The sequence below is a fragment of the Physcomitrium patens genome, chromosome 23, assembly GCF_059467195.1.
Source record: "Physcomitrium patens ecotype Gransden chromosome 23, ASM5946719v1, whole genome shotgun sequence".
Taxonomy (NCBI): domain Eukaryota; kingdom Viridiplantae; phylum Streptophyta; class Bryopsida; order Funariales; family Funariaceae; genus Physcomitrium; species Physcomitrium patens.
Window position 1 is genome coordinate 420,355 of NC_143432.1, and position 6,000 is coordinate 426,354.

The window sequence follows — 6,000 nt, forward strand, 5'->3', positions numbered from 1 at the left end:
AAGGATAGGATAAATATTCCAAAAATAATATAAGTACCTAAAATTCAAGTATATATAATATAATTAATAATACCTATTACTCAATTTGCAATAATTATATTAAAGAAAGAAGATATGGAAGTTGAAGAGATTATATGTGATATGCAAAATCTTCAAATCAAATTGATAAGACTTGAAGTAAAGACTTCTATAAAAAAAAATTAAAGGTTATTTTAAAACAAATATATGTACAATGATACTTTTGGTATTATGATGCTTCTCATATTAGAAAGGATTGCAATAAATTTAATGGTATGATGTAACAAAGAGTGATTTTTTGGAAAGATAGAAAGGTAGCATTAAAAGATACATAAGGCCTCTTTCAAACCAAATTTATTAAGGGAGGTATGAAAGTATTAATTCAAGACTATTTGATAATATATGAAGTAGTAATACAAGAAAGTATAAGTTATGGTGTTAGAATAGATGATGACCTTCATAAAAGTATAGAGATAAGAAGATTTTAAACTTTTGCCATTTCTATAATGCAAAAAAAAAAAAAAAAAAAAAAAAAAAAAAACTTGGAAAGTATTATTAAAAACTACTATAATAATATGTGGTGCAACAGATTAGTAAGATCCTATAGAGGTTCTTTCAATCTATGCCTATATTGCTAAGAATTAATATAAAGCCTTGATGGAAGAAAAAAGACAAAGAAATTTTGATGATATTATAAAGAAAGAATTTCATGATGTTATTATTGATAGCATTAAAAAAAATAATAATACTAGATGAAGTTGGAATGAATTATGATATTGATATAAAGATATATAAGGATGAAGAAGAAGTTGATAATTATTACAAACAATTATGAAGTGAAGAGAATGATTATAATTAAAAAATATATATTGAAGATTATAGTAATAAGGAAATAGAACCTTTAAGCTATTTTATTCAAAAGCATTGGGCAAGAGCAACTACAAAAGTATTGATGAAAGTAGTAGATATAAAAGAAACAACTATTGCTTTAGTTGACCACAATTCCAAGTTAAATCTTATGTCTAAGGATCTTTATAAGAAGCAAAACTGGCCAATAAATATGGAGCATGGATGAAAAATATGAGCAGTTAATGACATACAAGGTGAATTATATAGAATTTTTTAAAATGTTACAATCCAAATTAAGGATGTTCCAATAGAACAACATTTTTTTCTTCAAGATACAACATCTTATCTGATGATTTTAAGGCAACCATATACTATAGCAATATGGATGGAAACAAAAGTGTTTGATGATTATTTAGCCTATGCATGGATACATAAAAGAGATGGAAGGAAAATAGTATAATTTTTAACTATACCTCCTAATTATAAACAAAATTGAGATATGTTGAAAGAAAAGCTATTGTCAAGAATTATTGAAGAATTTAAGGATTTTGGAGAAATACCACTATAAATTATGATTATAGAGATTCGAAAGGGGAGATACTCTCGTAAGATTTAGATGCCTTTGATACAATTTTTATTACCATGTTTGAAAATGAAAGTATTATATGTAAGAAAGTTGAAGATATATATATATATTAAAAAAGAATTTTATAAGTTAAGAATATTAAAAAATAATGAGAAGATTTTAGGTGTTTATGAAGAAAATTGATTGGAAGATTCTTTGGAATTAATTGCATCTATTGGATTAGAAGAGAATGATAAGATTATAGAAATTCATTTAAGGAAGGTTTATCCTATACTTGAGTCTTTTCAAATACTAGAAGTTATTATAAAGATAAAAAAAAAAAGACTAAGATGCTATAACATGTCATATGAATATGAAAGAGCAAAAAAAATTATTAAAAGGATTTCACAATAGTTCATAGGCATGATAGAGGAAAATATGAATTACTTTTGCTAAAATTATAGAATAATATTGGTAAAATAATATGTATTGAGAAATGCTTTATTTGTAGAATTCTATGAAACTTGTCAAATGTATTCTAATATATGACATCAAAATAGTCTACATCAAACATATTTTTTGGCTATTCATTTTAAATGGATTTTTGTTTTGATCATTATGAGAAGTAAATTATGGCAAATATGATATTTGATCTTTGATTATAAAGATTCATTAAATCTTATAAAAGAAATAAATCTTTTAAGACAAAAAGATGAATTTGACTTGCATAGTAAAAATGTTAAAGAAGATTTAGATGAAGACAATGAGAACATAATGTGAATCATACAAGATTTGGATTATTTGCTGCATATAAGAGGATGTACAAATTTTGAAGAAATGGATGCCATGTGATAACATGAATATATAATAAAAAAAATATAGATATTATTATAGAAATATCTAGTAGAAAGATGTAATGGAAAAATTAAGATAAATGATAGAAAGGTAATAAAAGATTTAATCTAAATACTATTTTTTATAGAAGATACTTCTATTTACTTTTTAGAAGAATAAATGATCTAAATTAAAATAAATGATGTAAGAAATTGATATAGACATATTTAAAAAAGATTTAATAATAGATTAAAGCAAAAATTACCTCAAATTATCAAAAATTGATACTAAAAAAAGTCATATTATCAATTTGGATTAAAATTAGACCCTAGGATACAAAATTATGCATCTACAATGACTTTTTGGTTTTTTTTACAAATTAGAAAGTAAAATTTGAGAGAAGACTTTATAAGTTTTTTTAGAACATTGATTTTGAGAGATTTGAATTTATAATAAATTTTTAAGAGCTTTATAAAGTCAAGATTATTTTAGGTGACTCTTGATTTTGTGGAATAAAATAGGATTTATAAATTGAATAATTTTGTGAGTTTTGTAGCAGATCTACAAGTAATTTTTTTTTAAAGTTTTGAATATAGTTGTGTTGAACATGTGTTATAAATTTGAGCTTAATTGGATGGTTAGATTGGAGGTTATTAAATTTCAAGTCGATTAAAGTCTCAAAATTATATTTTTAGACCTAATAAAGTCATCTAAGATTTATAATAATTTGCCAGTTGGATTGAAGTGATTTTTATTGGAGCTAATAGTTGACTTTACTTCTAATACTTATGTAAAATTTGAGATTAATTTAATAATTCAATAAAAAATTATTGTTGCTAGAAGATCAATATTAAAGTCAAAGATGGAGGCTGATGACCGAATAACCCAATCTCCTAATCTCCGATACCGCTTTGTACTTATGATCTTGTATCCACTGACTGTCTTGTTAGATTAACCCAATAAATTTCATTCACTTCGCATACTCAATCCTATAGACACCCTTTTAATTCTTTAATCACAGACGTAACTCGATTTTATAAAACAGTCAAGAGTAATCAAATCCACTTCATTAAAAAAATCCCGATTCACCATTACAATACTGACTTCAGCAACGATTGCCTCAGTCTTCCCAAAACCCTATGAAGAAGAAAAACCCAATTCTCTGTCTTTTCTTCCCTGACCCGAAGCATGAAGCTCCTCTCCAATCCCCCTGATCTTCAAAAAATCCCTAATGAAACCGAACTAGTAACCTTGAAAAAAAAACTTGAAGCTAGCTCTTCGATCCAAAAAACCCCCCCTAAACCTTATCCTCTGAATTTCTTCAATCTTCCGTCTTGGATACGGAATTGGTTCCCACCGTCAGAGCTTAGATCCAAAATTGGCTCTCGTCGTCAGAGCTTTCTCTTCCGTTTTTACCTTTAAGAGATCCATTTACCAAAAACAACGTTCCCTGAAACGACACGGAGAATAGGACAGCCTGAAATAGAATCGAAACCCCATACTCGGGTCCACATTGAGTCGCCCGACCAATTCAGGTCTCATATTGAGTAAGATGCCCGTAGTAACCCGGATGTTCCCGTAATTGGATCAAATTGGTCCTTCGCATCAAACTAGCTGAGGCCCGTAGTAAGACCTGGATTTTCCCGTAATTAGACTGCATTGGATTGCCCGACCAATGTGGGTCTCGTATTGGGTAAGAGGACCCGGATTGGATTCTTGAAATTGGATCCAATTGGCTCTTCGAACCAGGCTCACCCGTCGTGTGAATTGGTCCTTTCTCTTCCTGCTGACTCTCGTTATTAGAATTGAATGGAGCATTTCAGTATCCCTCGGCTGATTGTAACGGGGTGACTGAACCTGGCCACTCAGTATTTGCACCGGAGTTGGTCGTTGCTCCCAATATTCAAGGTAACTGAACATTAATAAAAGTCCCCTTTCTTTATATTTTCACGGTATACTCGTGTTACAATACGACATCCACCCCCTCTGAACTTGTGCATCCTCCGGTATGCACCAATTTACTCAATTGATGTTTGATTCAGAATATATCCTCTACGTCTTTGCCCAATTCGTCATCATCACCTTCATTATCTAAATCACTTTCATCTTCTTGCTGCGGAATCTCTATACCTTCATTAAGGTCTTCCATATTCATCTCGACGTGTCTTCGTTTAAATATTTTTACTCGCTTCCCTGCAATTGGTATTTTTAATTTTGTACCATCTAACTCCCGTAATGAGTAAGTCGCATTATCATGAACAGTTGTTACAACATATGGTCCAAACCAACGTTTTGAAAATTTCCGCAAAGTACTATGTTGATTATCCAGACTATTGTCATAAACAAGTACCTAGTGACCTTCCTCAATTGTTTTTGGTCTCAATCGATGTGGCTTATCGAATCGCGCCTTGTTTTGTAACCTTGCTCTTTTTAATCTTTCCAATGCTATCTGGACATCTTCCGTTCTTTGCTCCAATTGTCGAATCTTAATAGCCAGAAGTTCTTCTCTTGTCAATCCATCTTCCCATGGTAGCATACTCCAAGTAAGTACCTTTTCTTCAATCGGCATAATTGGTTTTTGACCTGTCATAAGTTCTACTGGCATATATCCTGTCACCGAACTATGTGTTGTTCGATCAGCCCATAATACAAATGACAAAAGCCGTGGCCACTCTTTAACCTTCCCATTACAAGCTTTAACCAATGCTTTCACAATCGGCTGGTGACCGCGTTCGCTTTTCGCATTCCCTTCCGGATTATAAGCAGTAGTCAGTGATAGTTTAACTCCACATTTTTCAAAGAACTTACGAGCTTCTTGTGCATTTAATTCTCCACGATCTGCAGTGATTTTTCCTACGCACTCGTAACTGCAAATGACATCTTCAAGCAAAAACCTACAAATCTCCTCTGTAGATTTTGTCCTCAATGCTCTTCCTTCTACTAGATTTGATAAATCTTCACGAGCTAAAACCAAATATCTCATCTGCCATAACCCAACCGGCATAATAACCAAATCAACAACCCATTTAAAATGAATAACGAGAGGATACGTAGGATGAAGACCATCTCGATGTTGGATATTAGAATACGATTGACAGATTTCACATGACTCTACAAATGAGAGCACATCTCGATACATATTTTTCCACCAATATCGTTCCTTGAGTTTAGCAAAAGTAGCCCAGATTCCTCTATGCCCTGCCCATAAACTATCATGAAACTCCTTTAATAATTTTAGTTTTTCTTCCCTTTTGCCTATCACTCGTTGTGGCATCTCAATTCCTTTCTTCGGTCTCTTCCATAAGAATCCATCTCGAAGTAAAAATCCATATGCTTTTTTTCTTATTTGTTTGAATTTTTCTGTAGACCAATTCCCATGCTTAGTCAAGGTATTCAAGTAATGACCAATATTCAATAATTCTCCTTCATAAGATTCTTCAAGAAATAGCTTGTCTTCTCTGTTGAGATTTGATATTGAATAGAATTTCAATCCGACGTCATCAATGTCTTCAACCATTTTGTCCTCTCTCTCGTATCTTGTTCGAGATAGCATGTCTGCTACTAAATTGTCCTTCCCAGTAATATGCTTAAATTTTAGATTTAGTGACTTAATATAAGCAATCCATCTCAACATTGCAATATCTGGCGTTGAACAGTTAATAATCATTCCAAGCAATGGCAAGCAATCTGTTTCAATTACTACTACTGCCCCAATCAAATAGTCCTTTTCAGCT